We start from the raw sequence: 12,113 nt of genomic DNA, 5'->3' as shown, positions 1-12,113 counted from the left end.
TGAAATTATTTAATTTCCCATTCATAAAGACAGTCACTTGCTTTATTTCTGAATAAATTAATGATTCAGTATTAAAGCAGTGTATTGTCGCCACCTGCTGGCAGATATTTTCAGTTATTTAAATAATAATATTTCTGTATTCACATTTTTATATTTAAAATATTATTCGATTGCATGCATGCCACCTCTGAGCCTTATTAAACTTATGGAAAGGTAAAAACAAAGGTAAAAACATCTCAACTATCACCTTGTAATGGGAAGGATTTTTGATTGTTGTTTTGATTTTTGAAATGGGATTTGTTTGATTATTAATGTGCTCCTAAAAAGAAAGGGAAGTGTTGAGCCCTGGATTGACAAGTTTTTCATTAAGAATGTTAAGTTAAGACCTGATCCATCTAATAATAATAATAATACAGATTATTTATAAAGCACTTTACATTTTCGAAAAAATCTCAAAGTGCTACAGAAGAGTCATAATAGATGATACAATATAAAAGTATGAATAAGACAGCTCCAGTAAAACACAATAAAACTTAACAAAAAAACTTTTTAAAAAGGTGTGTTTTTAGTCCCTTTTGAAGACATCAATTGCTCGTGGAGCTCTCAAGTGATCAGGCAGTGCATTCCATAAGCTAGGTGCAGCTGTACAAAATGCTCTATCCCCCATTGTGCGCATCTTGAGTATTTGTGGAACGGAGAGAGTATGAGGAATAAGGAGTTCTTTAAGGTACATAGGGGCCTCGCCATGGATGCACTGATGTGTAAGAAGGGAAACTTTGTACTCTATCCGAGCCAAAATGGGAAGCCAGTGAAGAGACTGGAGAATTGGAGTAATATGCTCATGTTTACGTACTCTCATTAGGATCCTGGCTGCACAGTTCTGTATATGTTGAAGTTTCTGAATGCTCTTATTAGGAATCCCAATGAGAAGCGCATTACAGTAATCAAGTCTAGATGAAACAAAGGCATGAACAAGTTTCTCAGCATCACGTAGGGTGAGTGTAGGGCGAAGCCTAGCTATGTTCCTGAGATGATGAAAGGATGTTTTGCAAAGATGCTTAATATGAGCCTCAAAGGTTAAATGCGGATCGAATCTAACACCAAGATTGGTGACCACTGATGATAAAGGAATATCCCGACCAGAAAATGTAATACAATTTATGGTAGATATTCTAATCTGATGAGGAGAGCCAATGAGAATGGCCTCTGTTTTTGAACTGTTCAACTGGAGAAAGTTATTATTCATCCACGCCCGTATCTCCTCCATGCACACAGTAAGTGCAGATAATGAAGATGACATTGACGATGATTGAGTACCAGTTTTCATATATAATTGTGTATCATCAGCATAACAGTGAAAAGACATTCCCAAGCGTCTGATGATTTTGCCAAGGGGTAACATGTAAATAATAAACAGAATAGGTCCCAGAACTGATCCTTGTGGAACACCACATCCAACAGCGTGCGAGCGCGACCTTGAACTATGATCTAAAAATCAAAACCAATGCGCTGACACAGAACCATCAACCTCCCTGCTTATGTCAAGCGGCATTAGATAATGAGTCACATACGATTGAGTCCGAGATCAGATTTTAAGTTTAAGTACCAACACTTTTTCAGTAAGTTACTTTTCTTGTAGTATATTGTTACAAATAAAGAATTTTATGTTGACCAGATTGTTAGTTAATAGTTTAAGTAAGTCAATATTGCCTACATGGACAGCGCTTAAAAAAAGGTGAACTTGTAAAACTGAGATGTTAAATGCGATGCTGTTGAAAATTTGGGTGCATCTAAGGCGCACCAGTGCAAAAAGTTAGTCTAGAGCCCCGATATTTACTTTTTTCGCTTTATTTGATCTTTTTGCCCAGTAATTAATTTAAAATTTACTGTGGTAATTAATACAGATACACTAATTTACTCAGGCCTTGAATGCAAAGACTCGAGACTTACTTGTGACTCCCAAAACGCCTTGGTCCCACCTCTGGAAACTTGTGCACTGGTGTATCTCACAATTAGGGATGGTGGAGTTTATGGTGAAAAACCCCAAAATTGTGACCCCCAAAACAAGCATGGCCTTTTCAATAGGTAACATTGTGGTCTCAATCAGGTCTTTTTAGACAGCAAGTGTATCTGTGTCAAAAACAAAAAAACAAAACAATTTGTTTCTTGAAGGTTTCATGTGCTTCAATAATTTATTTGCATTTGTTGCGTTAATTTATTTGTATTTAAAATGTGAGAAAGTTATTTAAATTAAAATCCAATATTCATGAGTAATATTTAGGGATGTACTCTTACCAATTTTAACAAACAATTAGGTAACACTTTACAATACGTGTGCACAAATAAGCATTAATTCATGTTTAATTAATGCACAGATAATCACAAGTTAATGAAGAACTAAACAATTTATTAATGATTACTACATCAGCAACTAATGAACATTCTATATGATTCATAGATTAAGTAATCAATACATTGTTATTAGTTAATTGTGCCATAATGTATTAATTCCCTAATAACTTATTTTATCAACTAATAGTGCAAATTCATGTGTTAGTTACTACAGTGGTCAAAGCTATGTACTTCAACTTCCAGTTGTCTGCTTTAATTACTCATTAGCTAATGATTTGCAGAGATATCATTATGTTATGACTTTACTTATTGAGGCACAAAACTATTAGCTAATTGTTAAGTAATATGTCATTGTGGTTATGATATAGAATTAGTCAGTTATGTGCCTTAATGTGTTGAAGCCATGCATTTAAACTTCCAGTTGTCTGCTTTAATTAATCATTAGCTAATGATTTGCAAAGATATCATTATGTTATGACTTTACTTACTGGGGCACAAAAATATTAACTAATTGTTAAGTAATATAGTTATAGCTAATGATTAATTAAAGCAGACAACTGGAAGTTGAAATGCATGACTTGAACCCATTTTGCTAATTAACACATGAATTTACACTATTAGTTAATAAAATTGGTTATTAGGGAATTAATACATTATGACACACTTAATTAATAACAATTTATTTATTACTTAATCTATGAATCATATAGAATGTTCATTAGTTGCTGATGTAGTAATCATTAATAAATTGTTAAGTTCTTCATTAACTTGTGATTATCAGTGCATTAATTAAACATAAATTAATGCACATGTGTGCACACGTATTGTAAAGTGTTACCAACAATTATTGGCGATGATTGCCACTTGCTGTTTTATTTGTTGATTCATCATTAAAATAGATCCTATTTTAAATTACCAAAGTTCATAAAATAATTTCTACTGAACATGGATTCTTTTAAAATCCATTGGGCCTAAATACAACAGAAAAAAGCTATTGTCACGGATTGGCCAGGCTCCACACCCTCTGTCACGCCCAGATCACCGTCACCTGAGTTTTAATCACCATCACCTGCACGCCATCATCACCACCACGAATAAAGCAGCACGCCACACCACACTCACGGTCCGGGCTCGTTCCCACGAAAGCGGACTGTAGTGTCTCTCTTCCCAAGAGTTTCGCTATCAATCGTTACCTGAAATTACTTACCTGAATTCTGTCTCGTTCCAGTCTTCCGAGTTTCCAGTCTTCCAAGTTCCAGTCTTCCAAGTTCCAGTCTTCCAAGTTCCAGTCTTCCGAATCGCCATCTCCAAGTTTGTCAGCGTCAGCTCTAAGTGGTGTGTGCCATAAGTCTGTGTTCACTCCGTCCACGGGATCGGCCACTCAATCCCCGCTGCACAATTCCTGCAAGAAGGATCACATCCCGATTCAATACCCGGCTCATTCAACTCCCATCCTCTCTACGTCTGCCATACTCACCAGTCTCAGGGTCTTCTCACATCTCCGGCATCGCTGCATTCAATAAACATATATATCTGTTGCACTTACCTTGTTGTCCTGTCTGCTTCCTAACAGAAGCCCGGACCTTAAAACAGTCAACAGCATGAACCCACAAGACCCGTTTCAAGAGTTGGTGGACTCGCTGAGAAAAGTCCTTCTGGCTTCACCATCTGTCACCCCTTCCGCACCGCCGCTTGTCACGCCTCCCAGCACTTCTTCGGATCCGCTACCATCCAGTCCCATGGCCCGACCAGCGCCATACAATGGCGGGGCGGAGGAGTGCAATGGATTTCTTCTGCAGTGTTCTCTGATTTTTACAATGCAACCTGCGCTCTACCCCACTGATCAATCTAAAATTGCATTTATTACCTCTCTCCTCACAGGACCAGCGTTAAAATGGGCAAACTCTATTTGGCAGCAGAATGGACCGGCCACTCGTTCCATCCAGACTTTTATCACTCACTTCAAGGAGGTCTTCAGTCGCACGGATGAAGAAATATCAGCGGGTGAGCAACTGTATCATTTGTCTCAAGGATCTATGTCTACTCAGGAGTATGCCCTACGATTTCGCACCCTCGCAGCGGCCAGTGGATGGAACGAGCGGTCATTGCTGACCACTTACCGCCTTGGTCTCGAGCCTCGCCTTCGTCTCCAACTCGCTGCCCTAGATGACGCTATGGGGTTAGAGCGCTTCATCCAACAATCCATCCGATGTTCAGACCGCATGCAATCTTACCTCTCTGAAACCTCGACTACTGCACTCCTCCGCCCAGCGGACATCGCCAGCCCTCCAGAACCAGAACCTATGATACTGGAGTCTGGTAGACTATCTCCCGCTGAGCGACAGAGGAGGCTGACCCGGGGTTTATGCCTCTATTGTGGTGCTAGTGGGCACATCAGACTGACGTGCCCCCTCCGTCCTGTTACTGCTGCGGTGAGTGTCATCCAGTCAGACGTTGAAAAAATGTATCCCTTGTCTACATGTGTGCAGTTAACCACTCCTACGTCTTCCATCGTAGCCCACGCCCTCATCGACTCCGGGTCAGCGGGTAATTTCATCTCGGGGAACCTCTGTCGCCAGCTCCAACTCCGAACCGAAGCTTCGTCGAGCGTCTACCAGATCCAGCCAATAACCCGTTCCATCACCACAAGACCAAGGATCCACCGGAAATGTCAACCCATTTACCTCCAAATCGGAGTCCTACATCAAGAGGAGATTCAGCTACTGGTTCTGGAGGGCGCCACTATGGACATCATCTTGGGGCGCCCGTGGCTGGCGAAGCATAATCCCATCATCTCCTGGGGCAGTGGAGAAATAATTCAGTGGAGCCATGCCTGCTTTCCCGAGTGCTTTCCAGAACTTCCCCTTCCTGTTCCGAGACCCATACCTGTCAACGCCACGTCTATTGAAAGCCCCTTGGAGAACCGTTCTACCCAGATTCCGGAAATTTACTCCTCCTTCCAGGACGTCTTCTGCCCCAGGAGAGCTTCCCAGCTGCCGCCCCATCGGCCATGGGACTGCGCCATCGACCTGATTCCAGGCGCCCCTCTGCCCAAGGGAAGGATCTACCCGTTGTCACTTCCGGAGAGTAAGGCCATGGAGGAGTACATACAGGAAGCATTGAACCAAGGCTATATCCGTCCGTCCAAGTCCCCAGCAGCTTCCAGCTTTTTCTTTGTCGCTAAGAAGGATGGAGGGCTGCGGCCATGCATTGACTATCGAGTGTTAAACCAAGGTACCGTCAAATTCAAATACCCCCTTCCTCTCGTCCCTGCGGCCCTGGAACAACTAAGGTCAGCCACCATCTTCACCAAGTTGGACCTCCGCAGCGCATACAATCTGGTGAGAATACGGAGGGGGGACGAGTGGAAGACGGCTTTCGTGACCCCTACCGGGCACTACGAATATCGGGTCATGCCCTATGGCCTGGTCAACGCCCCCTCCGTATTTCAGAACTTCATCCACGAAGTCCTCCGGGAGTTCCTCCACAGATTTGTTATAGTCTACATAGATGACATCCTCGTGTACTCCCGGAGTGAGACAGAACATATCCACCACGTTGCGGAGGTCCTCCAAAAACTCAGGGAGCACCAGCTGTTTCTCAAGGCAGAAAAATGCTCATTTCATCTTCCATCTGTTCAGTTTTTGGGTTACATCATCGACCATGAAGGTATCCGCATGGACGAGAGGAAGGTGTCGTCCGTCACATCCTGGCCCCAACCATCATCTGTCAAAGAGCTTCAGAGATTTCTTGGCTTTGCCAACTTTTATCGTCGGTTCATCAAAGGATACAGTCTCATTGCCACGCCGCTAACCAACCTACTCAAAGGTAAACCATCCAAATTATCCTGGAATCCCGAAGCTGCCGCAGCCTTCCAGTCCCTCAAGAGAGCCTTCACTAAATCACCCATCCTGCGACACCCCAATCCTGAACTCCCTTTCATCGTCGAGGTAGATGCCTCCACTACCGGCGTGGGGGCAGTTTTATCCCAGCATCACGGAACCACTAAATTGCTCCATCCATGTGCCTACTTCTCCCGGAAGTTCAACCCGGCGGAGAGGAATTACGACATCGGCAACAGGGAACTCCTAGCCATTAAACTTGCCCTGGAGGAGTGGCGACACTGGCTGGAGGGAGCCAAACATCCATTTCTGGTATTGACCGACCACAAAAACCTCCAGTACCTCCGTGATGCCAAACGCCTATGTCCACGCCAAGCCCGATGGTCACTCTTCTTCTCACGATTCCAATTTACCATCTCCTACCGCCCAGGTCCAAAAAATGTCAGAGCCGACGCCTTGTCCCGAATTCATGATTCTTCCGATATCACTGAATCTCCCTGCAACATCCTCCCAGACAACATCATAGTCAGCCCCATAGAATGGTCAGCCCCTCCAAGTGTCGCCACTCCCGTCCCTCGTCCTCCGCCGGGCTGTCCTCCTGATCGTCGCTACATCCCCAGGACACAACGGGTAGATCTCATCCGTTCCATCCATACTTCCCTGGGCACCGGGCACCCCGGGACCAACAACACCCTCTCGCTGTTGTCCGAACGTTTCTGGTGGCCTGGGATGGCAAGGGATGTGCAGCGCTTCGTCAAAGGATGCCGAGAATGTGCTATGTCCAAGAGCCCCAGACACTTACCAGCAGGCAAGCTCCATCCCTTGCCGATCCCGAACCGCCCCTGGTCACACCTGGGAGTCGATTTCATGACGGATCTACCGGAGTCGGATGGAAACACCTGCATCTTGGTAATTGTGGACCGCTTCTCGAAGTTTTGCAAGCTCCTACCCCTGAAAGGATTACCCACTGCCTTTGAAACCGCGGAGCTCCTGTTCAATAATGTCTTTCGTCAATACGGCATACCTGAGGATGTGGTATCCGATCGTGGTCCACAGTTCATCTCCCGCCTCTGGAAATCCTTCTTCCGGCTCCTAGGTGTGACCGTCAGCCTCTCCTCTGGCTACCATCCGCAGTCCAACGGCCAGACGGAGAGGAAAATCCAAGAAGTGGGGCGGTTCCTCCGGACATTCTGCCATGGCCGCCAGAACTCCTGGAGCCAGTTCCTGGGCTGGGCCGAATACGCCCAGAATTCACTGCGGCAACCATCCACCGGCCTCACACCATTCCAGTGCGTCCTCGGGTTCCAGCCACCTCTATTCCCCTGGAATGGTGAACCATCTGAGGTCCCCGCAGTGGATCACTGGTTCCGGGAGAGCGAGAGGGTCTGGGACGAGGCCCATCACCACCTACAGAGGGCAGTCCGCAGACAGAAGACCCAAGCGGATCGGAGGAGGACTGCGGCTCCTGAATTCAGGCCAGGTGACCAGGTTTGGCTGTCTACCCGAGACATCCGTCTGCGGCTGCCCTCCAAAAAGTTAAGTCCCAGGTTTGTTGGTCCCTTCCAAGTCCTGGAACAGGTAAACCCGGTAACATACAAACTCCAACTCCCTCCGGAATACCGCATCCATCCTACATTCCACGTCTCCCTCCTAAAACCATTTCACCCACCTCTCACTTCCTCCACAGAGCCTGGCCATGAAGAGGAACCTCCTCCCCCCCTGATGCTGGATGAGGGCGCCGTCTATTCCGTCCGAGAGATCCTCCGGTCCCGTCGTCGTGGTGGTCTCCTCGAATATCTGGTAGACTGGGAAGGGTATGGACCTGAAGAGAGGTCATGGGTCCCAAGAGAAGACATCCTCGATCCCACGCTCACCGAGGAGTTCCACGCTAATCACCCGGAGTTTCCTGCACCTAGGGGACGAGGGAGACCACCACGGCGCAGAAGATCTCGGCCCTCAGGAGCGGGCCCTGGGGAGGGGGGTAATGTCACGGATTGGCCAGGCTCCACACCCTCTGTCACGCCCAGATCACCGTCACCTGAGTTTTAATCACCATCACCTGCACGCCATCATCACCACCACGAATAAAGCAGCACGCCACACCACACTCACGGTCCGGGCTCGTTCCCACGAAAGCGGACTGTAGTGTCTCTCTTCCCAAGAGTTTCGCTATCAATCGTTACCTGAAATTACTTACCTGAATTCTGTCTCGTTCCAGTCTTCCGAGTTTCCAGTCTTCCAAGTTCCAGTCTTCCAAGTTCCAGTCTTCCAAGTTCCAGTCTTCCGAATCGCCATCTCCAAGTTTGTCAGCGTCAGCTCTAAGTGGTGTGTGCCATAAGTCTGTGTTCACTCCGTCCACGGGATCGGCCACTCAATCCCCGCTGCACAATTCCTGCAAGAAGGATCACATCCCGATTCAATACCCGGCTCATTCAACTCCCATCCTCTCTACGTCTGCCATACTCACCAGTCTCAGGGTCTTCTCACATCTCCGGCATCGCTGCATTCAATAAACATATATATCTGTTGCACTTACCTTGTTGTCCTGTCTGCTTCCTAACAGCTATATACTTATTCAGATATTGCTTTAAGTTAATAACTTTCATTATTATTGTGCTATTTACAAAGCCACTGAATACGCAGTAATAAGCTCCCACTGTATTGATGAGCATTTTCACTTCAGCTAGCGGCCTTATTTAATCGAACTCAAATATCGTCAGTGATAATCTTAAATGAATAGGAACATTGTTTGTCATGAACATGAACATGTTACTGGAGCACAGCAGGATTTTTATTGGGCTTGTGTCTCAGTAATGGGGTTCTAGCAATGCCCCCTGCAGTAAGACACATTTCTTTTTCATCTCCTTTGTATATTTGATTTACGCCATTTGTTTAAACTCAAAGGGGAAAAGAGCATTACACAGCAAATACGCTGATCCTGTCGAAAAAACAAACAGCTGAAACCAGTATACAATGGTTAGCTTGGCATAGCTGCTTTGAGAGGCTTTGAGACTAAAATCATCTGACAGACCAGCTAGAACTAACAGCTCTGTCAGGCTCAAAACTTCCAGCTTAAACCGGAAAAACAAATAAAGCCTGTGCAAATAAACTAAGTGATCAAACCATCTCTATGTAAATGTCAGTGAATACAGAATTGTTAAAACTAACTGATCCCTCTCTATGACTCTCAGCATATTACATAACACAACCTCAGGACACAAAAGATCCATTTACTTCTGCTCCTGGCACATATTAGGAGCAGTAGATCCGTACAGTTTGTTTGTCAGGCGAATGACGCAAACCCTCGCTTTTATTACTTTAGTTACTATATTAATTACTAAAATGTTTAGTGGAGTTAGCTTATCGCAGTCGTGTAGATTCAGTAGTTTGTAATAATAAATGTAATGGTTGACTAAAGCTAGGAAAAGCAAAACTCAAGACTTTATACAGACTTACACCCTGATAAAATAAACTCCTAAAAGATACAGTGTATGCTGTGTCACGGATAACAGTATAAATACAATTTTAACCTTATTGACACATGCATTGCTATACTACTTCAAATAAATCAAGAGTAACAGACCCACCTTGTTACTCGTCCTCTTACTCCTGAGAATAGGGTTGCCAGGTCTTCAGAGCAGAGTCGCCAGGTAACCACGTGATAACCCACGTGTAAATAAAGTGTACTTGAGTGCACTAAAAATACTTACATTGATGGTACAATCGTATATTTTGTGCTAAATAAAACTGTAATAATTATGCACTAGAAATACACTAGAAAAAGTATACTTTTACTTTAGTAGTACTTTAGTGCAATTGTGAAAGTATACTAAATACAACTGATATTTAAATTGATTTTTAGTACATAGCAACAAAGTGTACTACTGCAAAAATATAGAGTTTAATTAGTGTATTTCTTAAAAGTATGTTTTGAATTGTTTAAAAATTAGTTTAATGTTAGTACACTTGTAGATCGTTCCCCTATAGTTTAAATTAAATTGATTTTATTAAAAATATATTAGTAATGTAATAATAAAATTTAAATGTTCCCAAATGTGCTACTTAAGTAGACTTAATATGTGACCCTGGACCACAAAACCAGTCATAAGGTTAAATTTTACAAAACTGAGATGTATATATAATATGAAAGCTCAGTAAATAAACTTTCTATTGATGTATGGTTTGTTAGGATAGGACAATATTTGGCCGAGATACATCTATTAGAAATCTGGAATCTGAGGATGCAAAAAAATCAAAATACTGAGAAAATCACCTTTAAAGTTGTCCAAATTAGGTCCTTAACAATGCATATTACTAATCAAAAATTACATTTTGATACATTTACAGTAGGAATTTTACAAAAAATCTTCATGGAACATGATCTTTACTTAATTTCCTAATGATTTTTGGCATAAAAGAAAAATCAATAATTTTGACCCATACAATGTATTTTTGGCTATTGCTACAAACATACCCCAGCGACTTAAGACTGGTTTTGTGGTCCAGGGTCACATATTAATACACTAATTAGCACTAACACTTAAATATATTTTAAGTGTAGTCAGATGAATCAGAATTAACTTGATTTTACTTAAAATATATTAGTAATGTAATCATTAAAATTACATTTTACCAAATGCACTACTTAAGTAGACTTAATATAAATATACTAATTAGCCCTAACACTTAAATACATTTTAAGTGTAGTCAGATGAATCAGAATTAAATTGATTTTATTTTTAAATATATTAGTAATGTAATAGTAAAAATTACATTTTCCCAAATGTGCTACTTAAGTAGACTTAATATAAATATACTAATTAGCACTAACACTTAAATGTATTTTAAGTGTAGTCAGATAAATCTGAATTAAATTGATTTTACTTAAAATATATTAGTAATGTAATAGTTAAAATTATATTTCCCCAAATGTGCTGATTAAGTAGACTTAATATTAATACACTAATTAGTACTACACTTACATTTATTTTAAGCAAAGACAAATAAATATGTGTTGTACTAAAATGCACATTTTAACATTAACTACACTTTTAGAATAAAGTACTTTAAATCTATTTAATGAGGAGCACTTTAAGTAGCCTACATTAGGGAAGTGCACATAAGTGCACTTAAATAAATTGTATCTTAGTGCACTTTTTTCACCTGGGAAAACCAGCCCAACTACCTAAAATACCTTAAAATGAATGAACCCTAAGCTAAAAAGTTTAATGCGTAAACAATACCATATTAACCCGCAATTGTCAGAAATAGATTTGTTAACATTTTATTATGAATTAAAAAAATATACTTATTATAGAAATCAACACATTATTGCATTAATTATATGCGATGTCTCCATATAACCAACTCCAACTAATAAGTTGAGTTTTACCGTTTTGAAATCCATTCAGCCGTTCTCCAGTTCTGGCTTTATCACTTTTAGCATAGCTTATCATAGATCATCGAATCCTATGAGACCAATATAGCATCATGTTCATAGACCAAATAGTTTCAATTTAGTTTTCCTTTTTTACAAAAAAGTGGAGTGTTTCTTTAAGTCATGATGTTAAATATGTGACCCTGGAGCACAAAACCAGTCGTAAGTGTAAATTTGTCGAAATTGAGATTATTATGCCATCTGAAAGCTGAGTAAATAAGCTTTCCATTGGTATATTGTTTGTTAAAATAGGACAATGTTTGTTTGAGATACAACTATTTGAAAACCTGCAATCTGAGGGTGCAAAAAATTCTAAATGTTGAGAAAATCACCTTAAAAGTTGTCCAAATGAATCTCTTAGCAATGCATATTACTAATCAAAAATCAAGTTATTATATATTTATGGTACAAAATTTACAAAATATCTTCATGGAACATGATCTTTACTTAATATGCTAATGATTTTTGGCATAAAAGAAAAA

General features: G+C 41.7%; 1 protein-coding gene across 1 annotated transcript in view; it reads right to left on the bottom strand.

Annotated features, from left to right (window-relative positions):
- Window positions 1-12,113, bottom strand: part of LOC141343073 (uncharacterized) — a 509,078-nt gene that overhangs the window by 329,149 nt on the left and 167,816 nt on the right. The gene's annotated exons all lie outside the window — the stretch shown is intronic.

This window comes from Garra rufa, chromosome 1 (genome assembly GCF_049309525.1).
Source record: "Garra rufa chromosome 1, GarRuf1.0, whole genome shotgun sequence".
NCBI lineage: Eukaryota > Metazoa > Chordata > Actinopteri > Cypriniformes > Cyprinidae > Garra > Garra rufa.
The sequence above is the reverse complement of the archived record's forward strand: the minus strand, read 5'-3'. Positions and strand labels throughout refer to the sequence as shown.